Here is a 21,986-nt window from a genome sequence, read left to right as displayed (position 1 = left end):
TTTTATGCGTCATAAAGAATGCATAAATACAATGTTTGGAAAATTTTTTTATAACACGAAGCAAGGGCTTGACGCGTAATGGGTAACGCGTCTGCCTTCGAAGCAGAAAATTCCCGGTTCGAGTCCTGGCAAGCTCGGTATTACCATTTGAAGATTATTAGAGTATAACGAAGGGAAATTTATAATATTGCAATGCTTCAATAGCATTTTGATCAACCTCTAACTGGCTTGTGGCGTTATGGATAACGCGTCTGCCTTCGAAGCAGAAGATTCCCGGTTCAAGTCCTGGCAAGCTCGGGATTAACATTTAAAGATGATTATTAGAGAATAACGGAAATGAAATTTATAATATTGCAATGCTTCAATAGCATTTTGATCAACATCTAACGGGCTTGTGGCGTAAGGGTTAACGCGTCTGCCTATGGAGCAGCAGATTCCAGGTTCAAGTCCTGGCAAGCTCTATGTTTATTTTCGTAAAAGATCTTTTATGCGTCATAAAGAATGCATAAATACAATGTTTGGAAAAAATTTTTATAACACGAAGCAAGGGCTTGTGGCGTAATGGGTAACGCGTCTGCCTTCGAAGCAGAAAATTCCAGGTTCGAGTCCTGGCAAGCTCGGCATTACCATTTGAAGATGATTATTAGAGTATAACGAAGGGAAATTTATAATATTGCAATGCTTCAATAGCATTTTGATCAACCTATGGCGGGCTTGTGGCGCAATGGATCACGCGTCTGCTTACGGAGCAGAAGATTCCAGGTTCAAGTCCAAGCAAGCTCGTTGCTTATTTTCGTAAAAGATCTTTTATGCGTCATAAAGGATGCATAAATACAATGTTTGGAAATTTTTATTATAGTTCGAAGCAAGGGCTTGTGGCGTAATGGGTAACGCGTCTGCCTTCGAAGCAGAAAATTCCAGGTTCGATTCCTGGCAAGCTCGGCATTACCATTTGAAGATGATTATAAAGGGAAATTTATAATATTGCAATGCTTCAATAGCATTTTGATCAACCTATAGCGGGCTTGTGGCGCAATGATTAACGCGTGTGCCTACGGAGCAGAAGATTCCAGGTTCGAGTCATGGCAAGCTCGTTGTTTTTTTTCGTAAAAGATCTTTTATGCGTCATAAAGAATGGACAATTACAATATTTGGAAATTTTATTTATAATACGAAGCTAGGGCTTGTGGCGTAATGGATAACGTGTCTGCCTTCGAAGCAGAAGATTCCGGGTTCGAGTCCTGGAAAGCTCGGTATTACCATTTAAACATGATTATTAGAGTATAACGAAGGGAAATTTATAATATTGCAATGCTTCAATAGCATTTTGATCAACATCTAACGGGCTTGTGGCGCAAGGGTTAACGCGTCTGCCTACGGAGCAGCAGATTCCAGGTTCGAGTCCTGGCAAGCTCTATGTTTATTTTCGTAAAAGATCTTTTATGCGTCATAAAGAATGCATAAATACAATGTTTGGAAATTTTATTTATAATACGAAGCTAGGGCTTGTGGCGTAATGGATAACGTGTCTGCCTTCGAAGCAGAAGAATCCGGGTTCGAGTCCTGGCAAAATCGGTATTACCATTTAAAGATGATTATTAGAGTATAACGGAAGGGAAATTTATAATATTGCAATGCTTCAATAGCATTTTGATCAAGCTCTGACGGGCTTGTGGCGCAATGCATAACGCGTCTGCCTTCGAAGCAGAAAATTCCAGGTTCGAGTCCTGGCAAGCTCGGTATTACCATTTAAAGATGATTATTAGAGTATAACGAAGGGAAATTTATAATATTGCAATGCTTCAATAGCATTTTGATCAACCTATAACGGGCTTGTGGCGCAATGAATTACGCCTGTGCCTACGGAGCAGAAGATTCCAGGTTCGAGTCCTGGCAAGCTCTATGTTTATTTTCGTAAAATATCTTTTATGCGTCATAAAGAATGCATAAATACAATGTTTGGAAATTTTATTTGTAATACGAAGCTAGGGCTTGTGGCGTAATGGATAACGTGTCTGCCTTCGAAGCAGAAGATTCCAGGTTCGAGTCCTGGCAAGCTCGTTGTTTATTTTCGTAAAAGATCTTTTATGCGTCATAAAGAATGCATAAATACAATGTTTGGAAATTTTATTTGTAATACGAAGCTAGGGCTTGTGGCGTAATGGATAACGTGTCTGCCTTCGAAGCAGAAGATTCCAGGTTCGAGTCCTGGCAAGCTCGTTGTTTATTTTCGTAAAAGATCTTTTATGCGTCATAAAGAATGCATAAATACAATGTTTGGAAATTTTATTTATAATACGCAGCTAGGGCTTGTGGCGTAATGGATAACGTGTCTGCCTTCGAAGCAGAAGATTCCGGGTTAGATTCCTGGCAAGCTCGGTATTACCATTTAAAGATGATTATTAAAGTATAACGGAAGGGAAATTTATAATATTGCAATGCTTCTATAGCATTTTGATCAACCTATAGCGGGCTTGTGGCGCAATGGATAACACGTCTGCCTACGGAGCAGAAGATTCCAGGTTCGAGTCCTTGCAAGCTCTATGTTTATTTTCGTAAAAGATCTTTTATACGTCATAAAGAATGCATAAATACAATGTTTGGAAATTTTATTTATAATACGAAGCTAGGGCTTGTGGCGTAATGGATAACGTGTCTGCCTTCGAAGCAGAAGATTCCAGGTTCGAGTCCTGGCAAGCTCGTTGTTTATTTTCGTAAAAGATCTTTTATGCGTCATAAAGAATGCATAAATACAATGTTTGGAAATTTTATTTATAATACGAAGCTAGGGCTTGTGGCGTAATGGATAACGTGTCTGCCTTCGAAGCAGAAAATTCCAGGTTCGAGTCCTGGCAAGCTCGTTGTTTATTTTCGTAAAAGATCTTTTATGCGTCATAAAGAATGCATAAATACAATGTTTGGAAATTTTATTTATAATACGAAGCTAGGGCTTGTGGCGTAATGGATAACGTGTCTGCCTTCGAAGCAGAAGATTCCGGGTTAGATTCCTGGCAAGCTCGGTATTACCATTTAAAGATGATTATTAGAGTATAACGAAGGGAAATTTATAATATTGCAATGCTTCAATAGCATTTTGATCAACCTATAACGGGCTTGTGGCGCAATGAATTACGCCTGTGCCTACGGAGCAGAAGATTCCAGGTTCGAGTCCTGGCAAGCTCTATGTTTATTTTCGTAAAAGATCTTTTATGCGTCATAAAGAATGCATAAATACAATGTTTGGAAATTTTATTTATAATACGAAGCTAGGGCTTGTGGCGCAATGCTTAACGCGTCTGCCTTCGAAGCAGAAAATTCCAGGTTCGAGTCCTGGCAAGCTCGGTATTACCATTTAAAGATGATTATTAGAGTATAAAGGAAGGGAAATTTATAATATTGCAATGCTTCTATAGCATTTTGATCAACCTATAGCGGGCTTGTGGCGCAATGAATTACGCGTGTGCCTACGGAGCAGAAGATTCCAGGTTCGAGTCCTGGCAAGCTCGTTGTTTATTTTCGTAAAAGATCTTTTATGCGTCATAAAGAATGCATAAATACAATGTTTGGAAATTTTATTTATAATACGAAGCTAGGGCTTGTGGCGTAATGGATAACGTGTCTGCCTTCGAAGCAGAAAATTCCAGGTTCGAGTCCTGGCAAGCTCGTTGTTTATTTTCGTAAAAGATCTTTTATGCGTCATAAAGAATGCATAAATACAATGTTTGGAAATTTTATTTATAATACGAAGCTAGGGCTTGTGGCGTAATGGATAACGTGTCTGCCTTCGAAGCAGAAGATTCCGGGTTAGATTCCTGGCAAGCTCGGTATTACCATTTAAAGATGATTATTAGAGTATAACGAAGGGAAATTTATAATATTGCAATGCTTCAATAGCATTTTGATCAACCTATAACGGGCTTGTGGCGCAATGAATTACGCCTGTGCCTACGGAGCAGAAGATTCCAGGTTCGAGTCCTGGCAAGCTCTATGTTTATTTTCGTAAAAGATCTTTTATGCGTCATAAAGAATGCATAAATACAATGTTTGGAAATTTTATTTATAATACGAAGCTAGGGCTTGTGGCGCAATGCTTAACGCGTCTGCCTTCGAAGCAGAAAATTCCAGGTTCGAGTCCTGGCAAGCTCGGTATTACCATTTAAAGATGATTATTAGAGTATAACGGAAGGGAAATTTATAATATTGCAATGCTTCTATAGCATTTTGATCAACCTATAGCGGGCTTGTGGCGCAATGAATTACGCGTGTGCCTACGGAGCAGAAGATTCCAGGTTCGAGTCCTGGCAAGCTCTATGTTTATTTTCGTAAAAGATCTTTTATGCGTCATAAAGAATGCATAAATACAATGTTTGGAAATTTTATTTGTAATACGAAGCTAGGGCTTGTGGCGTAATGGATAACGTGTCTGCCTTCGAAGCAGAAGATTCCGGGTTCGAGTCCTGGAAAGCTCGGTATTACCATTTAAACATGATTATTAGAGTATAACGAAGGGAAATTTATAATATTGCAATGCTTCAATAGCATTTTGATCAACATCTAACGGGCTTGTGGCGCAAGGGTTAACGCGTCTGCCTACGGAGCAGCAGATTCCAGGTTCGAGTCCTGGCAAGCTCTATGTTTATTTTCGTAAAAGATCTTTTATGCGTCATAAAGAATGCATAAATACAATGTTTGGAAATTTTATTTATAATACGAAGCTAGGGCTTGTGGCGTAATGGATAACGTGTCTGCCTTCGAAGCAGAAGAATCCGGGTTCGAGTCCTGGCAAAATCGGTATTACCATTTAAAGATGATTATTAGAGTATAACGGAAGGGAAATTTATAATATTGCAATGCTTCAATAGCATTTTGATCAAGCTCTAACGGGCTTGTGGCGCAATGCATAACGCGTCTGCCTTCGAAGCAGAAAATTCCAGGTTCGAGTCCTGGCAAGCTCGGTATTACCATTTAAAGATGATTATTAGAGTATAACGAAGGGAAATTTATAATATTGCAATGCTTCAATAGCATTTTGATCAACCTATAACGGGCTTGTGGCGCAATGAATTACGCCTGTGCCTACGGAGCAGAAGATTCCAGGTTCGAGTCCTGGCAAGCTCTATGTTTATTTTCGTAAAATATCTTTTATGCGTCATAAAGAATGCATAAATACAATGTTTGGAAATTTTATTTGTAATACGAAGCTAGGGCTTGTGGCGTAATGGATAACGTGTCTGCCTTCGAAGCAGAAGATTCCAGGTTCGAGTCCTGGCAAGCTCGTTGTTTATTTTCGTAAAAGATCTTTTATGCGTCATAAAGAATGCATAAATACAATGTTTGGAAATTTTATTTGTAATACGAAGCTAGGGCTTGTGGCGTAATGGATAACGTGTCTGCCTTCGAAGCAGAAGATTCCAGGTTCGAGTCCTGGCAAGCTCGTTGTTTATTTTCGTAAAAGATCTTTTATGCGTCATAAAGAATGCATAAATACAATGTTTGGAAATTTTATTTATAATACGCAGCTAGGGCTTGTGGCGTAATGGATAACGTGTCTGCCTTCGAAGCAGAAGATTCCGGGTTAGATTCCTGGCAAGCTCGGTATTACCATTTAAAGATGATTATTAAAGTATAACGGAAGGGAAATTTATAATATTGCAATGCTTCTATAGCATTTTGATCAACCTATAGCGGGCTTGTGGCGCAATGGATAACACGTCTGCCTACGGAGCAGAAGATTCCAGGTTCGAGTCCTTGCAAGCTCTATGTTTATTTTCGTAAAAGATCTTTTATACGTCATAAAGAATGCATAAATACAATGTTTGGAAATTTTATTTATAATACGAAGCTAGGGCTTGTGGCGTAATGGATAACGTGTCTGCCTTCGAAGCAGAAGATTCCAGGTTCGAGTCCTGGCAAGCTCGTTGTTTATTTTCGTAAAAGATCTTTTATGCGTCATAAAGAATGCATAAATACAATGTTTGGAAATTTTATTTATAATACGAAGCTAGGGCTTGTGGCGTAATGGATAACGTGTCTGCCTTCGAAGCAGAAAATTCCAGGTTCGAGCCCTGGCAAGCTCGTTGTTTATTTTCGTAAAAGATCTTTTATGCGTCATAAAGAATGCATAAATACAATGTTTGGAAATTTTATTTATAATACGAAGCTAGGGCTTGTGGCGTAATGGATAACGTGTCTGCCTTCGAAGCAGAAGATTCCGGGTTAGATTCCTGGCAAGCTCGGTATTACCATTTAAAGATGATTATTAGAGTATAACGAAGGGAAATTTATAATATTGCAATGCTTCAATAGCATTTTGATCAACCTATAACGGGCTTGTGGCGCAATGAATTACGCCTGTGCCTACGGAGCAGAAGATTCCAGGTTCGAGTCCTGGCAAGCTCTATGTTTATTTTCGTAAAAGATCTTTTATGCGTCATAAAGAATGCATAAATACAATGTTTGGAAATTTTATTTATAATACGAAGCTAGGGCTTGTGGCGCAATGCTTAACGCGTCTGCCTTCGAAGCAGAAAATTCCAGGTTCGAGTCCTGGCAAGCTCGGTATTACCATTTAAAGATGATTATTAGAGTATAACGGAAGGGAAATTTATAATATTGCAATGCTTCTATAGCATTTTGATCAACCTATAGCGGGCTTGTGGCGCAATGAATTACGCGTGTGCCTACGGAGCAGAAGATTCCAGGTTCGAGTCCTGGCAAGCTCGTTGTTTATTTTCGTAAAAGATCTTTTATGCGTCATAAAGAATGCATAAATACAATGTTTGGAAATTTTATTTATAATACGAAGCTAGGGCTTGTGGCGTAATGGATAACGTGTCTGCCTTCGAAGCAGAAAATTCCAGGTTCGAGTCCTGGCAAGCTCGTTGTTTATTTTCGTAAAAGATCTTTTATGCGTCATAAAGAATGCATAAATACAATGTTTGGAAATTTTATTTATAATACGAAGCTAGGGCTTGTGGCGTAATGGATAACGTGTCTGCCTTCGAAGCAGAAGATTCCGGGTTAGATTCCTGGCAAGCTCGGTATTACCATTTAAAGATGATTATTAGAGTATAACGAAGGGAAATTTATAATATTGCAATGCTTCAATAGCATTTTGATCAACCTATAACGGGCTTGTGGCGCAATGAATTACGCCTGTGCCTACGGAGCAGAAGATTCCAGGTTCGAGTCCTGGCAAGCTCTATGTTTATTTTCGTAAAAGATCTTTTATGCGTCATAAAGAATGCATAAATACAATGTTTGGAAATTTTACTTATAGTACGAAGCTAGGGCTTGTGGCGCAATGCTTAACGCGTCTGCCTTCGAAGCAGAAAATTCCAGGTTCGAGTCCTGGCAAGCTCGGTATTACCATTTAAAGATGATTATTAGAGTATAACGGAAGGGAAATTTATAATATTGCAATGCTTCTATAGCATTTTGATCAACCTATAGCGGGCTTGTGGCGCAATGAATTACGCGTGTGCCTACGGAGCAGAAGATTCCAGGTTCGAGTCCTGGCAAGCTCGTTGTTTATTTTCGTAAAAGATCTTTTATGCGTCATAAAGAATGCATAAATACAATGTTTGGAAATTTTATTTATAATACGAAGCTAGGGCTTGTGGCGTAATGGATAACGTGTCTGCCTTCGAAGCAGAAAATTCCAGGTTCGAGTCCTGGCAAGCTCGTTGTTTATTTTCGTAAAAGATCTTTTATGCGTCATAAAGAATGCATAAATACAATGTTTGGAAATTTTATTTATAATACGAAGCTAGGGCTTGTGGCGTAATGGATAACGTGTCTGCCTTCGAAGCAGAAGATTCCGGGTTAGATTCCTGGCAAGCTCGGTATTACCATTTAAAGATGATTATTAGAGTATAACGAAGGGAAATTTATAATATTGCAATGCTTCAATAGCATTTTGATCAACCTATAACGGGCTTGTGGCGCAATGAATTACGCCTGTGCCTACGGAGCAGAAGATTCCAGGTTCGAGTCCTGGCAAGCTCTATGTTTATTTTCGTAAAAGATCTTTTATGCGTCATAAAGAATGCATAAATACAATGTTTGGAAATTTTATTTATAATACGAAGCTAGGGCTTGTGGCGCAATGCTTAACGCGTCTGCCTTCGAAGCAGAAAATTCCAGGTTCGAGTCCTGGCAAGCTCGGTATTACCATTTAAAGATGATTATTAGAGTATAACGGAAGGGAAATTTATAATATTGCAATGCTTCTATAGCATTTTGATCAACCTATAGCGGGCTTGTGGCGCAATGAATTACGCGTGTGCCTACGGAGCAGAAGATTCCAGGTTCGAGTCCTGGCAAGCTCTATGTTTATTTTCGTAAAAGATCTTTTATGCGTCATAAAGAATGCATAAATACAATGTTTGGAAATTTTATTTGTAATACGAAGCTAGGGCTTGTGGCGTAATGGATAACGTGTCTGCCTTCGAAGCAGAAGATTCCAGGTTCGAGTCCTGGCAAGCTCGTTGTTTATTTTCGTAAAAGATCTTTTATGCGTCATAAAGAATGCATAAATACAATGTTTGGAAATTTTATTTATAATACGCAGCTAGGGCTTGTGGCGTAATGGATAACGTGTCTGCCTTCGAAGCAGAAGATTCCGGGTTAGATTCCTGGCAAGCTCGGTATTACCATTTAAAGATGATTATTAAAGTATAACGGAAGGGAAATTTATAATATTGCAATGCTTCTATAGCATTTTGATCAACCTATAGCGGGCTTGTGGCGCAATGGATAACACGTCTGCCTACGGAGCAGAAGATTCCAGGTTCGAGTCCTTGCAAGCTCTATGTTTATTTTAGTAAAAGATCTTTTATACGTCATAAAGAATGCATAAATACAATGTTTGGAAATTTTATTTATGATACGAAGCTAGGGCTTGTGGCGTAATGGATAACGTGTCTGCCTTCGAAGCAGAAGATTCCGGGTTCGAGTCCTGGCAAGCTCGGTATTATCATTTAAAGATGATTATTAGAGTATAACGGAAGGGAAATTTATAATATTGCAATGCTTCAATAGCATTTTGATCAAGCTCTAACGGGCTTGTGGCGCAATGCATAACGCGTCTGCCTTCGAAGCAGAAAATTCCAGGTTCGAGTCCTGGCAAGCTCGGTATTACCATTTAAAGATGATTATTAGAGTATAACGAAGGGAAATTTATAATATTGCAATGCTTCAATAGCATTTTCATCAACCTATAACGGGCTTGTGCCGCAATGAATTACGCGTGTGCCTACGGAGCAGAAGATTCCAGGTTCGAGTCCTGGCAAGCTCTATGTTTATTTTCGTAAAAGATCTTTTATGCGTCATAAAGAATGCATAAATACAATGTTTGGAAATTTTATTTATAATACGAAGCTAGGGCTTGTGGCGTAATGGATAACGTGTCTGCCTTCGAAGCAGAAGATTCCGGGTTAGAGTCCTGGCAAGCTCGGTATTACCATTTAAAGATGATTATTACAGTGTAAGGGAAGGTAAATTTATAATATTGCAATGCTTCTATAGCATTTTGATCAACCTCTAACGGGCTTGTGGCGCAATGGATAACGCGTCTGCCTACGGAGCAGAAGATTCCAGGTTCGAGTCCTGGCAAGCTCGTTGTTTATTTTCGTAAAAGATCTTTTATGCGTCATAAAGAATGCATAAAAACACTGTTTGGAAATTTTATTTATAATACGAAGCTAGGGCTTGTGGCGTAATGGATAACGTGTCTGCCTTCGAAGCAGAAGATTCCAGGTTCGAGTCCTGGCAAGCTCGTTGTTTGTTTTCGTAAAAGATCTTTTATGCGTCATAAAGAATGCATAAAAACACTGTTTGGAAATTTTATTTATAATACGAAGCTAGGGCTTGTGGCGTAATGGATAACGTGTCTGCCTTCGAAGCAGAAGATTCCAGGTTCCAGTCCTGGCAAGCTCGTTGTTTATTTTCGTAAAAGATCTTTTATGCGTCATAAAGAATGCATAAATACAATGTTTGGAAATTTTATTTATAATACGAAGCTAGGGCTTGTGGCGTAATGGATAACGTGTCTGCCTTCGAAGCAGAAGATTCCGGGTTCGAGTCCTGGCAAGCTCGGTATTACCATTTAAAGATGATTATTAGAGTATAACGGAAGGGAAATTTATAATATTGCAATGCTTCAATAGCATTTTGATCAACCTCTAACGGGCTTGTGGCGCAATGGATAACGCGTCTGCCTACGGAGCAGAAGATTCCTGGTTCGAGTCCTGGCAAGCTCGTCGTTTATTTTTGTAAAAGATCTTTTATGCGTCATAAAGAATGCATAAATACAATGTTTGGAAAATTTTTTTATAACACGAAGCAAGGGCTTGACGCGTAATGGGTAACGCGTCTGCCTTCGAAGCAGAAAATTCCCGGTTCGAGTCCTGGCAAGCTCGGTATTACCATTTGAAGATTATTAGAGTATAACGAAGGGAAATTTATAATATTGCAATGCTTCAATAGCATTTTGATCAACCTCTAACTGGCTTGTGGCGTTATGGATAACGCGTCTGCCTTCGAAGCAGAAGATTCCCGGTTCAAGTCCTGGCAAGCTCGGGATTAACATTTAAAGATGATTATTAGAGAATAACGGAAATGAAATTTATAATATTGCAATGCTTCAATAGCATTTTGATCAACATCTAACGGGCTTGTGGCGTAAGGGTTAACGCGTCTGCCTATGGAGCAGCAGATTCCAGGTTCAAGTCCTGGCAAGCTCTATGTTTATTTTCGTAAAAGATCTTTTATGCGTCATAAAGAATGCATAAATACAATGTTTGGAAAAAATTTTTATAACACGAAGCAAGGGCTTGTGGCGTAATGGGTAACGCGTCTGCCTTCGAAGCAGAAAATTCCAGGTTCGAGTCCTGGCAAGCTCGGCATTACCATTTGAAGATGATTATTAGAGTATAACGAAGGGAAATTTATAATATTGCAATGCTTCAATAGCATTTTGATCAACCTATGGCGGGCTTGTGGCGCAATGGATCACGCGTCTGCTTACGGAGCAGAAGATTCCAGGTTCAAGTCCAAGCAAGCTCGTTGCTTATTTTCGTAAAAGATCTTTTATGCGTCATAAAGGATGCATAAATACAATGTTTGGAAATTTTTATTATAGTTCGAAGCAAGGGCTTGTGGCGTAATGGGTAACGCGTCTGCCTTCGAAGCAGAAAATTCCAGGTTCGATTCCTGGCAAGCTCGGCATTACCATTTGAAGATGATTATAAAGGGAAATTTATAATATTGCAATGCTTCAATAGCATTTTGATCAACCTATAGCGGGCTTGTGGCGCAATGATTAACGCGTGTGCCTACGGAGCAGAAGATTCCAGGTTCGAGTCATGGCAAGCTCGTTGTTTTTTTTCGTAAAAGATCTTTTATGCGTCATAAAGAATGGACAATTACAATATTTGGAAATTTTATTTATAATACGAAGCTAGGGCTTGTGGCGTAATGGATAACGTGTCTGCCTTCGAAGCAGAAGATTCCGGGTTCGAGTCCTGGAAAGCTCGGTATTACCATTTAAACATGATTATTAGAGTATAACGAAGGGAAATTTATAATATTGCAATGCTTCAATAGCATTTTGATCAACATCTAACGGGCTTGTGGCGCAAGGGTTAACGCGTCTGCCTACGGAGCAGCAGATTCCAGGTTCGAGTCCTGGCAAGCTCTATGTTTATTTTCGTAAAAGATCTTTTATGCGTCATAAAGAATGCATAAATACAATGTTTGGAAATTTTATTTATAATACGAAGCTAGGGCTTGTGGCGTAATGGATAACGTGTCTGCCTTCGAAGCAGAAGAATCCGGGTTCGAGTCCTGGCAAAATCGGTATTACCATTTAAAGATGATTATTAGAGTATAACGGAAGGGAAATTTATAATATTGCAATGCTTCAATAGCATTTTGATCAAGCTCTAACGGGCTTGTGGCGCAATGCATAACGCGTCTGCCTTCGAAGCAGAAAATTCCAGGTTCGAGTCCTGGCAAGCTCGGTATTACCATTTAAAGATGATTATTAGAGTATAACGAAGGGAAATTTATAATATTGCAATGCTTCAATAGCATTTTGATCAACCTATAACGGGCTTGTGGCGCAATGAATTACGCCTGTGCCTACGGAGCAGAAGATTCCAGGTTCGAGTCCTGGCAAGCTCTATGTTTATTTTCGTAAAATATCTTTTATGCGTCATAAAGAATGCATAAATACAATGTTTGGAAATTTTATTTGTAATACGAAGCTAGGGCTTGTGGCGTAATGGATAACGTGTCTGCCTTCGAAGCAGAAGATTCCAGGTTCGAGTCCTGGCAAGCTCGTTGTTTATTTTCGTAAAAGATCTTTTATGCGTCATAAAGAATGCATAAATACAATGTTTGGAAATTTTATTTGTAATACGAAGCTAGGGCTTGTGGCGTAATGGATAACGTGTCTGCCTTCGAAGCAGAAGATTCCAGGTTCGAGTCCTGGCAAGCTCGTTGTTTATTTTCGTAAAAGATCTTTTATGCGTCATAAAGAATGCATAAATACAATGTTTGGAAATTTTATTTATAATACGCAGCTAGGGCTTGTGGCGTAATGGATAACGTGTCTGCCTTCGAAGCAGAAGATTCCGGGTTAGATTCCTGGCAAGCTCGGTATTACCATTTAAAGATGATTATTAAAGTATAACGGAAGGGAAATTTATAATATTGCAATGCTTCTATAGCATTTTGATCAACCTATAGCGGGCTTGTGGCGCAATGGATAACACGTCTGCCTACGGAGCAGAAGATTCCAGGTTCGAGTCCTTGCAAGCTCTATGTTTATTTTCGTAAAAGATCTTTTATACGTCATAAAGAATGCATAAATACAATGTTTGGAAATTTTATTTATAATACGAAGCTAGGGCTTGTGGCGTAATGGATAACGTGTCTGCCTTCGAAGCAGAAGATTCCAGGTTCGAGTCCTGGCAAGCTCGTTGTTTATTTTCGTAAAAGATCTTTTATGCGTCATAAAGAATGCATAAATACAATGTTTGGAAATTTTATTTATAATACGAAGCTAGGGCTTGTGGCGTAATGGATAACGTGTCTGCCTTCGAAGCAGAAAATTCCAGGTTCGAGTCCTGGCAAGCTCGTTGTTTATTTTCGTAAAAGATCTTTTATGCGTCATAAAGAATGCATAAATACAATGTTTGGAAATTTTATTTATAATACGAAGCTAGGGCTTGTGGCGTAATGGATAACGTGTCTGCCTTCGAAGCAGAAGATTCCGGGTTAGATTCCTGGCAAGCTCGGTATTACCATTTAAAGATGATTATTAGAGTATAACGAAGGGAAATTTATAATATTGCAATGCTTCAATAGCATTTTGATCAACCTATAACGGGCTTGTGGCGCAATGAATTACGCCTGTGCCTACGGAGCAGAAGATTCCAGGTTCGAGTCCTGGCAAGCTCTATGTTTATTTTCGTAAAAGATCTTTTATGCGTCATAAAGAATGCATAAATACAATGTTTGGAAATTTTATTTATAATACGAAGCTAGGGCTTGTGGCGCAATGCTTAACGCGTCTGCCTTCGAAGCAGAAAATTCCAGGTTCGAGTCCTGGCAAGCTCGGTATTACCATTTAAAGATGATTATTAGAGTATAACGGAAGGGAAATTTATAATATTGCAATGCTTCTATAGCATTTTGATCAACCTATAGCGGGCTTGTGGCGCAATGAATTACGCGTGTGCCTACGGAGCAGAAGATTCCAGGTTCGAGTCCTGGCAAGCTCGTTGTTTATTTTCGTAAAAGATCTTTTATGCGTCATAAAGAATGCATAAATACAATGTTTGGAAATTTTATTTATAATACGAAGCTAGGGCTTGTGGCGTAATGGATAACGTGTCTGCCTTCGAAGCAGAAAATTCCAGGTTCGAGTCCTGGCAAGCTCGTTGTTTATTTTCGTAAAAGATCTTTTATGCGTCATAAAGAATGCATAAATACAATGTTTGGAAATTTTATTTATAATACGAAGCTAGGGCTTGTGGCGTAATGGATAACGTGTCTGCCTTCGAAGCAGAAGATTCCGGGTTAGATTCCTGTCAAGCTCGGTATTACCATTTAAAGATGATTATTAGAGTATAACGAAGGGAAATTTATAATATTGCAATGCTTCAATAGCATTTTGATCAACCTATAACGGGCTTGTGGCGCAATGAATTACGCCTGTGCCTACGGAGCAGAAGATTCCAGGTTCGAGTCCTGGCAAGCTCTATGTTTATTTTCGTAAAAGATCTTTTATGCGTCATAAAGAATGCATAAATACAATGTTTGGAAATTTTATTTATAATACGAAGCTAGGGCTTGTGGCGCAATGCTTAACGCGTCTGCCTTCGAAGCAGAAAATTCCAGGTTCGAGTCCTGGCAAGCTCGGTATTACCATTTAAAGATGATTATTAGAGTATAACGGAAGGGAAATTTATAATATTGCAATGCTTCTATAGCATTTTGATCAACCTATAGCGGGCTTGTGGCGCAATGAATTACGCGTGTGCCTACGGAGCAGAAGATTCCAGGTTCGAGTCCTGGCAAGCTCTATGTTTATTTTCGTAAAAGATCTTTTATGCGTCATAAAGAATGCATAAATACAATGTTTGGAAATTTTATTTGTAATACGAAGCTAGGGCTTGTGGCGTAATGGATAACGTGTCTGCCTTCGAAGCAGAAGATTCCAGGTTCGAGTCCTGGCAAGCTCGTTGTTTATTTTCGTAAAAGATCTTTCATGCGTCATAAAGAATGCATAAATACAATGTTTGGAAATTTTATTTATAATACGCAGCTAGGGCTTGTGGCGTAATGGATAACGTGTCTGCCTTCGAAGCAGAAGATTCCGGGTTAGATTCCTGGCAAGCTCGGTATTACCATTTAAAGATGATTATTAAAGTATAACGGAAGGGAAATTTATAATATTGCAATGCTTCTATAGCATTTTGATCAACCTATAGCGGGCTTGTGGCGCAATGGATAACACGTCTGCCTACGGAGCAGAAGATTCCAGGTTCGAGTCCTTGCAAGCTCTATGTTTATTTTAGTAAAAGATCTTTTATACGTCATAAAGAATGCATAAATACAATGTTTGGAAATTTTATTTATGATACGAAGCTAGGGCTTGTGGCGTAATGGATAACGTGTCTGCCTTCGAAGCAGAAGATTCCGGGTTCGAGTCCTGGCAAGCTCGGTATTATCATTTAAAGATGATTATTAGAGTATAACGGAAGGGAAATTTATAATATTGCAATGCTTCAATAGCATTTTGATCAAGCTCTAACGGGCTTGTGGCGCAATGCATAACGCGTCTGCCTTCGAAGCAGAAAATTCCAGGTTCGAGTCCTGGCAAGCTCGGTATTACCATTTAAAGATGATTATTAGAGTATAACGAAGGGAAATTTATAATATTGCAATGCTTCAATAGCATTTTCATCAACCTATAACGGGCTTGTGCCGCAATGAATTACGCGTGTGCCTACGGAGCAGAAGATTCCAGGTTCGAGTCCTGGCAAGCTCTATGTTTATTTTCGTAAAAGATCTTTTATGCGTCATAAAGAATGCATAAATACAATGTTTGGAAATTTTATTTATAATACGAAGCTAGGGCTTGTGGCGTAATGGATAACGTGTCTGCCTTCGAAGCAGAAGATTCCGGGTTAGAGTCCTGGCAAGCTCGGTATTACCATTTAAAGATGATTATTACAGTGTAAGGGAAGGTAAATTTATAATATTGCAATGCTTCTATAGCATTTTGATCAACCTCTAACGGGCTTGTGGCGCAATGGATAACGCGTCTGCCTACGGAGCAGAAGATTCCAGGTTCGAGTCCTGGCAAGCTCGTTGTTTATTTTCGTAAAAGATCTTTTATGCGTCATAAAGAATGCATAAAAACACTGTTTGGAAATTTTATTTATAATACGAAGCTAGGGCTTGTGGCGTAATGGATAACGTGTCTGCCTTCGAAGCAGAAGATTCCAGGTTCGAGTCCTGGCAAGCTCGTTGTTTGTTTTCGTAAAAGATCTTTTATGCGTCATAAAGAATGCATAAAAACACTGTTTGGAAATTTTATTTATAATACGAAGCTAGGGCTTGTGGCGTAATGGATAACGTGTCTGCCTTCGAAGCAGAAGATTCCAGGTTCCAGTCCTGGCAAGCTCGTTGTTTATTTTCGTAAAAGATCTTTTATGCGTCATAAAGAATGCATAAATACAATGTTTGGAAATTTTATTTATAATACGAAGCTAGGGCTTGTGGCGTAATGGATAACGTGTCTGCCTTCGAAGCAGAAGATTCCGGGTTCGAGTCCTGGCAAGCTCGGTATTACCATTTAAAGATGATTATTAGAGTATAACGGAAGGGAAATTTATAATATTGCAATGCTTCAATAGCATTTTGATCAACCTCTAACGGGCTTGTGGCGCAATGGATAACGCGTCTGCCTACGGAGCAGAAGATTCCTGGTTCGAGTCCTGGCAAGCTCGTCGTTTATTTTTGTAAAAGATCTTTTATGCGTCATAAAGAATGCATAAATACAATGTTTGGAAAATTTTTTTATAACACGAAGCAAGGGCTTGACGCGTAATGGGTAACGCGTCTGCCTTCGAAGCAGAAAATTCCCGGTTCGAGTCCTGGCAAGCTCGGTATTACCATTTGAAGATTATTAGAGTATAACGAAGGGAAATTTATAATATTGCAATGCTTCAATAGCATTTTGATCAACCTCTAACTGGCTTGTGGCGTTATGGATAACGCGTCTGCCTTCGAAGCAGAAGATTCCCGGTTCAAGTCCTGGCAAGCTCGGGATTAACATTTAAAGATGATTATTAGAGAATAACGGAAATGAAATTTATAATATTGCAATGCTTCAATAGCATTTTGATCAACATCTAAGGGGCTTGTGGCGTAAGGGTTAACGCGTCTGCCTATGGAGCAGCAGATTCCAGGTTCAAGTCCTGGCAAGCTCTATGTTTATTTTCGTAAAAGATCTTTTATGCGTCATAAAGAATGCATAAATACAATGTTTGGAAAAAATTTTTATAACACGAAGCAAGGGCTTGTGGCGTAATGGGTAACGCGTCTGCCTTCGAAGCAGAAAATTCCAGGTTCGAGTCCTGGCAAGCTCGGCATTACCATTTGAAGATGATTATTAGAGTATAACGAAGGGAAATTTATAATATTGCAATGCTTCAATAGCATTTTGATCAACCTATGGCGGGCTTGTGGCGCAATGGATCACGCGTCTGCTTACGGAGCAGAAGATTCCAGGTTCAAGTCCAAGCAAGCTCGTTGCTTATTTTCGTAAAAGATCTTTTATGCGTCATAAAGGATGCATAAATACAATGTTTGGAAATTTTTATTATAGTTCGAAGCAAGGGCTTGTGGCGTAATGGGTAACGCGTCTGCCTTCGAAGCAGAAAATTCCAGGTTCGATTCCTGGCAAGCTCGGCATTACCATTTGAAGATGATTATAAAGGGAAATTTATAATATTGCAATGCTTCAATAGCATTTTGATCAACCTATAGCGGGCTTGTGGCGCAATGATTAACGCGTGTGCCTACGGAGCAGAAGATTCCAGGTTCGAGTCATGGCAAGCTCTTTGTTTTTTTTCGTAAAAGATCTTTTATGCGTCATAAAGAATGGACAATTACAATATTTGGAAATTTTATTTATAATACGAAGCTAGGGCTTGTGGCGTAATGGATAACGTGTCTGCCTTCGAAGCAGAAGATTCCGGGTTCGAGTCCTGGAAAGCTCGGTATTACCATTTAAACATGATTATTAGAGTATAACGAAGGGAAATTTATAATATTGCAATGCTTCAATAGCATTTTGATCAACATCTAACGGGCTTGTGGCGCAAGGGTTAACGCGTCTGCCTACGGAGCAGCAGATTCCAGGTTCGAGTCCTGGCAAGCTCTATGTTTATTTTCGTAAAAGATCTTTTATGCGTCATAAAGAATGCATAAATACAATGTTTGGAAATTTTATTACCTCTCCGTGTGACGTAGTCCAGGAGAGGTTCTGTAACGACCGTGTCTGTCTGTCTGTCTGTCTGACTGCGTCTGCATACGATTGACAAGTGGGGATTCTGACAATCTTTTCACCCACATAGTGGGGACCCGACTTACATGTGGGGACATTTTAAAGTCCTCACTTGTAAGTAATTAGATAAATGATATAATTAGACTAATTAGAGCCCAAATTAATTTTTTTGAAAAAGTCCCCACTTGTAAGGTACTTGGGTTTTTCACATTACAAGTGGGGACCATGGAAATTAACACATATCCGAGAGATGTCGCCAGAGGTTTTCACACACCCGGGTACCCAGTTGTACGAAATGAGGACCATATGGTCTCTTCGGCGTACATGTGGGGGCTCAAAAATGGGTTTTCATTACAATAAGTACAGATAGATGTCGCTACTTCAGAAATACAAAATATACATTATTCAGCGATAACAATATAAAATCTTGTATCTCACAGACCGAACAGTGATTTTTTCATAATTTAATTACACTTGACGTACGAAAACTACTTTTCCTAATTCCTTAGGCGTCATTAAAATAACTTCATTTATAACATTAATTGACTCGATTAAAAAACTATATGTCCCCAGATGTATATTAAAAAGACGGCCAAGTTCTCCACATATTAAAATGGGGCTAAAGTTACTTATAATGTAAATTTCATCATAATTATCAATATTTTAATTTAAAAAAGTGAATTAAAATTAATTTTGAAAAAAAGTATTTTAACGACCCCAAGCTGGCAACTAAATAATTACAATTAGCAGTTAGAAAAATGTTTTAAACTAATTAGTTAGCCAATTAGTAATTTGACATATAAACTAATTCAATTCAATAAGAAATTAGTCATTTATTTTTAAACTAATTAATTTCAATTACAAATTTCTAATTAATTACCGGTATAATTAAGGTCAAAAAATTAACCGTAAGTAAAAAATAACACCATGAAAGTGCCCATGGACTTCCTACTCCGCCTTTCGTAATGCATTTATTGTTTTCTATAAAGGGGTATGAAAGCCTAACATGTATTATTCTCGAGAAATGAGAAAAGCCTCGAAACTTCCATCATGCTAAATTTAGTTTCATTTCATCATTTTCTTGCCACTGTTCCTAAAACGGGCTCCGGAGTTTTAAATCCATGCGCACTGCTATTAATTCAAGAGGGAAAAATTATGATCGAAATACGGGAGTTACGATTTACGAAAGAGTCATAGTTTTCACTGTGAAACGGAGAGAGAGGAAACAGTGGGTGGGTTAACAATTTTGTTCCCCCCTCACTACTGGTAGTGGGACGCATTCTCTCCCGTTTAGATGAAACTCGATTTTTTACTACAAATCGGCGAAAGAGATTAATTGAAAATCCAATTGGCTAATAAGCCAAAACTAAATCTAATTAATTTTAAAATAGATAAATGCCTTTCCGATGCACACTTATTTATTATAATTATTTCTCAATTAGCTCTAAATTAATTAAAATTCAATTACCACTTTCAATTAGTGAAAATGCCAATTAATTAGATTTTTAAATAGCTAACTAATTAATTAGCACAGCTCGGATTTCTTGTATCTCTTTCCCCAAAGTAAAATCTATGTTTAGCAACTATACTCAGAGTTTGAGCGGTATCTCTTTCCCGCGAGTAAAATCTTTGTTTAGCAATTATACTCAGAGTTTGAGCGGTATCTCTTTCCCCGAGTAAAATCTTTGTTTAGCAACTATACTCAGAGTTTGAGCGAAATCTCAAAAATTCTCGGTTTGGAAATCATCAATATATTTTTGAAATTAACGTAACCAACGATTCATCATTTTCTGATTTAGGGTAAAAACTGACATACATTTCTCACGTAATTACCTTGATATTTCGGTGCTTCAGGAAAGTTGTGAGAGTCAACTAATAGAATAAACGGAAAATTTTCTTTAGTATTTTTTAACACTCGAAAAACTTACAAGTGGGGCCTTCACTGTTATTTCAACAGATACGTGGGGTCTTTAACACAAAATTTTAAAATTTCATGTATATCATAATTTTATAGCTAAAATATTGATTATCAGAATGAAATTTAAGTAATCATTCCTACTTATAGCTTAACACTCAAGTTTTGAGCAAATTTCAGGTTTACAAGTGGGGACATAAACCGTCTTCCAACCTTCAGGGCTCGTATTGATCCTATAATTCCTATATTTTCCTATAATTCCGGGATGATCCTATGAAATCCTATTTTTTCAAAATTTGTCCTATAATTCCTATATTTTCGCCGATTCTAGTTTTTTTACGCTGCACGGTAGCTCTAAGCCTGAAAAAACCAGCGAGGGGGCGAAATTCATCTGAAAAATATATTAATATTAAACCAAAAGTAAACGTGTCTCTTTGATTCGTAATTAATGCATTGAATTTGAACGGTTTTGACTTAGTCTCCAGTTGTTTATACTCTATTACTAGATTCCATCTCATTTCTTCTCCCTGCTTTTCTACTCCTTTCGTTTTCGTCGTCTGCTCACTCTGCTGCTAGTCAGTCTACTCTCTATTTCAGTGTGGGAAATAAGGATTTTTTTTAAAACTGGACCTGTGGCCAGTAGAGCCTAGGTATTTTAATTAAAAAACTGGCCACGGTGCCACCTACCACTTTTAGCCTCAAAAATCAGGCTTTCGTAATTTAGGACCAAATTATCTATTCTGGACAATATTTGCTAGGGCGTAGCTTAGTAGGTTACTTTTATAGTTATGGGTATTTAAAAATATTGGAGTCTTAAATTAAAACTATAAGTCTTTATTGAGTAATGCTAAATTAAAAAATTCGGCCCATAGGGAGGGAGTTGACACTCCATTGTTATCTTCCCATAGACCCTAATACAGTCAAAGGCAGCAGGCTGCCTTTCCCTAGAGACCAGACCCAAACAAGACTACGGAGAGATTATCTTTCCTTTAGCCATGCTTTAGCAGAGTTTAGGTAACTGCAAAAATCACTTCATCTACAGATTCTACACTGTGTAGAGCGTAGACAGACATACGAAAACCACCCATAATCCCACTCCCACATACACATTTCAGGCCAAGCAAGCAAACAGCATAGAAGCAAAGACGAGACAATTTTAGGGATTAACATAGTATTTATTTAATGATCCAAAATCTTGAGGGGGAAAACTTTGAATTAATTAAGTGGCCACCAGGGCCAGTAGACCCCTAAGCGTTTAATTTTTAAACTGGCTATTGGCCTGTGAAAGTGCCTTATTTCCCACACTGCTCTATTTTTAGCGTAGCGTCGGCATAGCTGAGCGCCAAGGATAAAGCTCAGCTCAGCTCACGTTTCTTTATAAAGAGGGACCCCTAACTCAGCTCGGGCTCACGACATTTTCACTTTCTAAAGAGATCTCAGCTCGGGCTCAAATTTGATATCTTAAATAACGGGTTTCAGTTCAGGCTCGGGCTGATCGCTATATATAAAGTTTGAGCTCGGCTCGGAGCGGACTCAAATTTTAAAATTTAAATAACGGGGCTCACCTCAGGCTCGGGCTCATCGCTTTAAAAAGTTTGAGCTCACGTCGGTCTCGGCTCCTAAAACTCATTGTGGATTCAGCTCAGTCACATTTTTCCTCTCTTATTACTTTTTTTATTAGACTAGCTTTCGCATCTTGTGTTCTTATATTAACTACTTATTCAAAAAATTTGACAAAATTTTTCTTGATCGAAAGAGTACCAAGTACTACCAGAAGAAAATTGTTTAAATATCTCAATATGCAAAGATTCCGTTTGATACACGTATAAAAGTTATTAAAACTAATTTTTCAGATGAGTTTGCCAAAACATCAAAGTTTGACCAAACTTTAGTCTAATTTTTATGTTTTTGCCTAATATTAAGGGTAACTTATCTTAAAATACGATCCTAAAAAATCCTATAATTTTGAGATTTTGATCCTAT

The 21,986-nt window shown here is 38.4% G+C and overlaps 63 non-coding genes across 63 annotated transcripts; all 63 read left to right on the top strand.

The window, feature by feature from the left end:
- Positions 1-388: 388 nt before the first annotated feature.
- Positions 389-461, top strand: TRNAH-AUG (transfer RNA histidin (anticodon AUG)). Its single transcript has one exon. It is a non-coding gene; the product is annotated as a tRNA-His (tRNA).
- An 86-nt stretch (positions 462-547) lies between these two features.
- TRNAR-UCG (transfer RNA arginine (anticodon UCG)) lies at positions 548-620 on the top strand. Its single transcript has one exon. It is a non-coding gene; the product is annotated as a tRNA-Arg (tRNA).
- A 249-nt stretch (positions 621-869) lies between these two features.
- TRNAR-UCG (transfer RNA arginine (anticodon UCG)) lies at positions 870-942 on the top strand. The gene has a single exon. It is a non-coding gene; the product is annotated as a tRNA-Arg (tRNA).
- A 401-nt stretch (positions 943-1,343) lies between these two features.
- TRNAR-ACG (transfer RNA arginine (anticodon ACG)) lies at positions 1,344-1,416 on the top strand. Its single transcript has one exon. It is a non-coding gene; the product is annotated as a tRNA-Arg (tRNA).
- A 572-nt stretch (positions 1,417-1,988) lies between these two features.
- Positions 1,989-2,061, top strand: TRNAR-UCG (transfer RNA arginine (anticodon UCG)). The gene has a single exon. It is a non-coding gene; the product is annotated as a tRNA-Arg (tRNA).
- Positions 2,062-2,147: 86 nt separating this feature from the next.
- On the top strand, positions 2,148-2,220 carry TRNAR-UCG (transfer RNA arginine (anticodon UCG)). Its single transcript has one exon. It is a non-coding gene; the product is annotated as a tRNA-Arg (tRNA).
- Positions 2,221-2,306: 86 nt separating this feature from the next.
- TRNAR-UCG (transfer RNA arginine (anticodon UCG)) lies at positions 2,307-2,379 on the top strand. Its single transcript has one exon. It is a non-coding gene; the product is annotated as a tRNA-Arg (tRNA).
- A 250-nt stretch (positions 2,380-2,629) lies between these two features.
- Positions 2,630-2,702, top strand: TRNAR-UCG (transfer RNA arginine (anticodon UCG)). The gene has a single exon. It is a non-coding gene; the product is annotated as a tRNA-Arg (tRNA).
- Positions 2,703-2,788: 86 nt separating this feature from the next.
- On the top strand, positions 2,789-2,861 carry TRNAR-UCG (transfer RNA arginine (anticodon UCG)). The gene has a single exon. It is a non-coding gene; the product is annotated as a tRNA-Arg (tRNA).
- An 86-nt stretch (positions 2,862-2,947) lies between these two features.
- Positions 2,948-3,020, top strand: TRNAR-UCG (transfer RNA arginine (anticodon UCG)). Its single transcript has one exon. It is a non-coding gene; the product is annotated as a tRNA-Arg (tRNA).
- A 249-nt stretch (positions 3,021-3,269) lies between these two features.
- TRNAR-UCG (transfer RNA arginine (anticodon UCG)) lies at positions 3,270-3,342 on the top strand. Its single transcript has one exon. It is a non-coding gene; the product is annotated as a tRNA-Arg (tRNA).
- Positions 3,343-3,592: 250 nt separating this feature from the next.
- TRNAR-UCG (transfer RNA arginine (anticodon UCG)) lies at positions 3,593-3,665 on the top strand. Its single transcript has one exon. It is a non-coding gene; the product is annotated as a tRNA-Arg (tRNA).
- Positions 3,666-3,751: 86 nt separating this feature from the next.
- Positions 3,752-3,824, top strand: TRNAR-UCG (transfer RNA arginine (anticodon UCG)). Its single transcript has one exon. It is a non-coding gene; the product is annotated as a tRNA-Arg (tRNA).
- A 249-nt stretch (positions 3,825-4,073) lies between these two features.
- TRNAR-UCG (transfer RNA arginine (anticodon UCG)) lies at positions 4,074-4,146 on the top strand. Its single transcript has one exon. It is a non-coding gene; the product is annotated as a tRNA-Arg (tRNA).
- A 413-nt stretch (positions 4,147-4,559) lies between these two features.
- TRNAR-ACG (transfer RNA arginine (anticodon ACG)) lies at positions 4,560-4,632 on the top strand. Its single transcript has one exon. It is a non-coding gene; the product is annotated as a tRNA-Arg (tRNA).
- Positions 4,633-5,204: 572 nt separating this feature from the next.
- TRNAR-UCG (transfer RNA arginine (anticodon UCG)) lies at positions 5,205-5,277 on the top strand. Its single transcript has one exon. It is a non-coding gene; the product is annotated as a tRNA-Arg (tRNA).
- Positions 5,278-5,363: 86 nt separating this feature from the next.
- Positions 5,364-5,436, top strand: TRNAR-UCG (transfer RNA arginine (anticodon UCG)). Its single transcript has one exon. It is a non-coding gene; the product is annotated as a tRNA-Arg (tRNA).
- An 86-nt stretch (positions 5,437-5,522) lies between these two features.
- TRNAR-UCG (transfer RNA arginine (anticodon UCG)) lies at positions 5,523-5,595 on the top strand. Its single transcript has one exon. It is a non-coding gene; the product is annotated as a tRNA-Arg (tRNA).
- Positions 5,596-5,845: 250 nt separating this feature from the next.
- TRNAR-UCG (transfer RNA arginine (anticodon UCG)) lies at positions 5,846-5,918 on the top strand. Its single transcript has one exon. It is a non-coding gene; the product is annotated as a tRNA-Arg (tRNA).
- Positions 5,919-6,004: 86 nt separating this feature from the next.
- Positions 6,005-6,077, top strand: TRNAR-UCG (transfer RNA arginine (anticodon UCG)). The gene has a single exon. It is a non-coding gene; the product is annotated as a tRNA-Arg (tRNA).
- Positions 6,078-6,163: 86 nt separating this feature from the next.
- On the top strand, positions 6,164-6,236 carry TRNAR-UCG (transfer RNA arginine (anticodon UCG)). The gene has a single exon. It is a non-coding gene; the product is annotated as a tRNA-Arg (tRNA).
- A 249-nt stretch (positions 6,237-6,485) lies between these two features.
- Positions 6,486-6,558, top strand: TRNAR-UCG (transfer RNA arginine (anticodon UCG)). The gene has a single exon. It is a non-coding gene; the product is annotated as a tRNA-Arg (tRNA).
- Positions 6,559-6,808: 250 nt separating this feature from the next.
- On the top strand, positions 6,809-6,881 carry TRNAR-UCG (transfer RNA arginine (anticodon UCG)). Its single transcript has one exon. It is a non-coding gene; the product is annotated as a tRNA-Arg (tRNA).
- Positions 6,882-6,967: 86 nt separating this feature from the next.
- On the top strand, positions 6,968-7,040 carry TRNAR-UCG (transfer RNA arginine (anticodon UCG)). The gene has a single exon. It is a non-coding gene; the product is annotated as a tRNA-Arg (tRNA).
- Positions 7,041-7,289: 249 nt separating this feature from the next.
- On the top strand, positions 7,290-7,362 carry TRNAR-UCG (transfer RNA arginine (anticodon UCG)). The gene has a single exon. It is a non-coding gene; the product is annotated as a tRNA-Arg (tRNA).
- Positions 7,363-7,612: 250 nt separating this feature from the next.
- On the top strand, positions 7,613-7,685 carry TRNAR-UCG (transfer RNA arginine (anticodon UCG)). The gene has a single exon. It is a non-coding gene; the product is annotated as a tRNA-Arg (tRNA).
- Positions 7,686-7,771: 86 nt separating this feature from the next.
- Positions 7,772-7,844, top strand: TRNAR-UCG (transfer RNA arginine (anticodon UCG)). Its single transcript has one exon. It is a non-coding gene; the product is annotated as a tRNA-Arg (tRNA).
- Positions 7,845-8,093: 249 nt separating this feature from the next.
- Positions 8,094-8,166, top strand: TRNAR-UCG (transfer RNA arginine (anticodon UCG)). Its single transcript has one exon. It is a non-coding gene; the product is annotated as a tRNA-Arg (tRNA).
- A 250-nt stretch (positions 8,167-8,416) lies between these two features.
- TRNAR-UCG (transfer RNA arginine (anticodon UCG)) lies at positions 8,417-8,489 on the top strand. The gene has a single exon. It is a non-coding gene; the product is annotated as a tRNA-Arg (tRNA).
- An 86-nt stretch (positions 8,490-8,575) lies between these two features.
- TRNAR-UCG (transfer RNA arginine (anticodon UCG)) lies at positions 8,576-8,648 on the top strand. The gene has a single exon. It is a non-coding gene; the product is annotated as a tRNA-Arg (tRNA).
- A 250-nt stretch (positions 8,649-8,898) lies between these two features.
- Positions 8,899-8,971, top strand: TRNAR-UCG (transfer RNA arginine (anticodon UCG)). The gene has a single exon. It is a non-coding gene; the product is annotated as a tRNA-Arg (tRNA).
- A 413-nt stretch (positions 8,972-9,384) lies between these two features.
- TRNAR-UCG (transfer RNA arginine (anticodon UCG)) lies at positions 9,385-9,457 on the top strand. The gene has a single exon. It is a non-coding gene; the product is annotated as a tRNA-Arg (tRNA).
- Positions 9,458-9,548: 91 nt separating this feature from the next.
- Positions 9,549-9,621, top strand: TRNAR-ACG (transfer RNA arginine (anticodon ACG)). The gene has a single exon. It is a non-coding gene; the product is annotated as a tRNA-Arg (tRNA).
- An 86-nt stretch (positions 9,622-9,707) lies between these two features.
- Positions 9,708-9,780, top strand: TRNAR-UCG (transfer RNA arginine (anticodon UCG)). Its single transcript has one exon. It is a non-coding gene; the product is annotated as a tRNA-Arg (tRNA).
- An 86-nt stretch (positions 9,781-9,866) lies between these two features.
- Positions 9,867-9,939, top strand: TRNAR-UCG (transfer RNA arginine (anticodon UCG)). Its single transcript has one exon. It is a non-coding gene; the product is annotated as a tRNA-Arg (tRNA).
- Positions 9,940-10,025: 86 nt separating this feature from the next.
- TRNAR-UCG (transfer RNA arginine (anticodon UCG)) lies at positions 10,026-10,098 on the top strand. Its single transcript has one exon. It is a non-coding gene; the product is annotated as a tRNA-Arg (tRNA).
- Positions 10,099-10,189: 91 nt separating this feature from the next.
- Positions 10,190-10,262, top strand: TRNAR-ACG (transfer RNA arginine (anticodon ACG)). Its single transcript has one exon. It is a non-coding gene; the product is annotated as a tRNA-Arg (tRNA).
- A 410-nt stretch (positions 10,263-10,672) lies between these two features.
- Positions 10,673-10,745, top strand: TRNAH-AUG (transfer RNA histidin (anticodon AUG)). Its single transcript has one exon. It is a non-coding gene; the product is annotated as a tRNA-His (tRNA).
- Positions 10,746-10,831: 86 nt separating this feature from the next.
- Positions 10,832-10,904, top strand: TRNAR-UCG (transfer RNA arginine (anticodon UCG)). The gene has a single exon. It is a non-coding gene; the product is annotated as a tRNA-Arg (tRNA).
- A 249-nt stretch (positions 10,905-11,153) lies between these two features.
- TRNAR-UCG (transfer RNA arginine (anticodon UCG)) lies at positions 11,154-11,226 on the top strand. Its single transcript has one exon. It is a non-coding gene; the product is annotated as a tRNA-Arg (tRNA).
- Positions 11,227-11,627: 401 nt separating this feature from the next.
- On the top strand, positions 11,628-11,700 carry TRNAR-ACG (transfer RNA arginine (anticodon ACG)). Its single transcript has one exon. It is a non-coding gene; the product is annotated as a tRNA-Arg (tRNA).
- A 572-nt stretch (positions 11,701-12,272) lies between these two features.
- Positions 12,273-12,345, top strand: TRNAR-UCG (transfer RNA arginine (anticodon UCG)). The gene has a single exon. It is a non-coding gene; the product is annotated as a tRNA-Arg (tRNA).
- An 86-nt stretch (positions 12,346-12,431) lies between these two features.
- Positions 12,432-12,504, top strand: TRNAR-UCG (transfer RNA arginine (anticodon UCG)). Its single transcript has one exon. It is a non-coding gene; the product is annotated as a tRNA-Arg (tRNA).
- An 86-nt stretch (positions 12,505-12,590) lies between these two features.
- Positions 12,591-12,663, top strand: TRNAR-UCG (transfer RNA arginine (anticodon UCG)). The gene has a single exon. It is a non-coding gene; the product is annotated as a tRNA-Arg (tRNA).
- Positions 12,664-12,913: 250 nt separating this feature from the next.
- Positions 12,914-12,986, top strand: TRNAR-UCG (transfer RNA arginine (anticodon UCG)). The gene has a single exon. It is a non-coding gene; the product is annotated as a tRNA-Arg (tRNA).
- Positions 12,987-13,072: 86 nt separating this feature from the next.
- On the top strand, positions 13,073-13,145 carry TRNAR-UCG (transfer RNA arginine (anticodon UCG)). The gene has a single exon. It is a non-coding gene; the product is annotated as a tRNA-Arg (tRNA).
- Positions 13,146-13,231: 86 nt separating this feature from the next.
- On the top strand, positions 13,232-13,304 carry TRNAR-UCG (transfer RNA arginine (anticodon UCG)). The gene has a single exon. It is a non-coding gene; the product is annotated as a tRNA-Arg (tRNA).
- A 249-nt stretch (positions 13,305-13,553) lies between these two features.
- TRNAR-UCG (transfer RNA arginine (anticodon UCG)) lies at positions 13,554-13,626 on the top strand. Its single transcript has one exon. It is a non-coding gene; the product is annotated as a tRNA-Arg (tRNA).
- A 250-nt stretch (positions 13,627-13,876) lies between these two features.
- TRNAR-UCG (transfer RNA arginine (anticodon UCG)) lies at positions 13,877-13,949 on the top strand. The gene has a single exon. It is a non-coding gene; the product is annotated as a tRNA-Arg (tRNA).
- Positions 13,950-14,357: 408 nt separating this feature from the next.
- Positions 14,358-14,430, top strand: TRNAR-UCG (transfer RNA arginine (anticodon UCG)). The gene has a single exon. It is a non-coding gene; the product is annotated as a tRNA-Arg (tRNA).
- A 250-nt stretch (positions 14,431-14,680) lies between these two features.
- TRNAR-UCG (transfer RNA arginine (anticodon UCG)) lies at positions 14,681-14,753 on the top strand. The gene has a single exon. It is a non-coding gene; the product is annotated as a tRNA-Arg (tRNA).
- An 86-nt stretch (positions 14,754-14,839) lies between these two features.
- Positions 14,840-14,912, top strand: TRNAR-UCG (transfer RNA arginine (anticodon UCG)). The gene has a single exon. It is a non-coding gene; the product is annotated as a tRNA-Arg (tRNA).
- A 250-nt stretch (positions 14,913-15,162) lies between these two features.
- On the top strand, positions 15,163-15,235 carry TRNAR-UCG (transfer RNA arginine (anticodon UCG)). The gene has a single exon. It is a non-coding gene; the product is annotated as a tRNA-Arg (tRNA).
- Positions 15,236-15,648: 413 nt separating this feature from the next.
- TRNAR-UCG (transfer RNA arginine (anticodon UCG)) lies at positions 15,649-15,721 on the top strand. Its single transcript has one exon. It is a non-coding gene; the product is annotated as a tRNA-Arg (tRNA).
- Positions 15,722-15,812: 91 nt separating this feature from the next.
- On the top strand, positions 15,813-15,885 carry TRNAR-ACG (transfer RNA arginine (anticodon ACG)). The gene has a single exon. It is a non-coding gene; the product is annotated as a tRNA-Arg (tRNA).
- An 86-nt stretch (positions 15,886-15,971) lies between these two features.
- On the top strand, positions 15,972-16,044 carry TRNAR-UCG (transfer RNA arginine (anticodon UCG)). Its single transcript has one exon. It is a non-coding gene; the product is annotated as a tRNA-Arg (tRNA).
- An 86-nt stretch (positions 16,045-16,130) lies between these two features.
- TRNAR-UCG (transfer RNA arginine (anticodon UCG)) lies at positions 16,131-16,203 on the top strand. The gene has a single exon. It is a non-coding gene; the product is annotated as a tRNA-Arg (tRNA).
- Positions 16,204-16,289: 86 nt separating this feature from the next.
- TRNAR-UCG (transfer RNA arginine (anticodon UCG)) lies at positions 16,290-16,362 on the top strand. The gene has a single exon. It is a non-coding gene; the product is annotated as a tRNA-Arg (tRNA).
- Positions 16,363-16,453: 91 nt separating this feature from the next.
- On the top strand, positions 16,454-16,526 carry TRNAR-ACG (transfer RNA arginine (anticodon ACG)). Its single transcript has one exon. It is a non-coding gene; the product is annotated as a tRNA-Arg (tRNA).
- A 410-nt stretch (positions 16,527-16,936) lies between these two features.
- Positions 16,937-17,009, top strand: TRNAH-AUG (transfer RNA histidin (anticodon AUG)). Its single transcript has one exon. It is a non-coding gene; the product is annotated as a tRNA-His (tRNA).
- Positions 17,010-17,095: 86 nt separating this feature from the next.
- TRNAR-UCG (transfer RNA arginine (anticodon UCG)) lies at positions 17,096-17,168 on the top strand. The gene has a single exon. It is a non-coding gene; the product is annotated as a tRNA-Arg (tRNA).
- Positions 17,169-17,417: 249 nt separating this feature from the next.
- TRNAR-UCG (transfer RNA arginine (anticodon UCG)) lies at positions 17,418-17,490 on the top strand. Its single transcript has one exon. It is a non-coding gene; the product is annotated as a tRNA-Arg (tRNA).
- A 401-nt stretch (positions 17,491-17,891) lies between these two features.
- TRNAR-ACG (transfer RNA arginine (anticodon ACG)) lies at positions 17,892-17,964 on the top strand. Its single transcript has one exon. It is a non-coding gene; the product is annotated as a tRNA-Arg (tRNA).
- The last annotated feature ends 4,022 nt before the right edge of the window (positions 17,965-21,986 follow it).

The sequence above is a fragment of the Phalangium opilio genome, unplaced genomic scaffold, assembly GCF_054372755.1.
Source record: "Phalangium opilio isolate 3A_F unplaced genomic scaffold, DU_Popi_V2 ptg000037l_1, whole genome shotgun sequence".
In the NCBI taxonomy this organism is placed as follows: domain Eukaryota; kingdom Metazoa; phylum Arthropoda; class Arachnida; order Opiliones; family Phalangiidae; genus Phalangium; species Phalangium opilio.
Note: the sequence above shows the minus strand (reverse complement) of the source record. Positions and strands in the feature narration are given on the sequence as shown.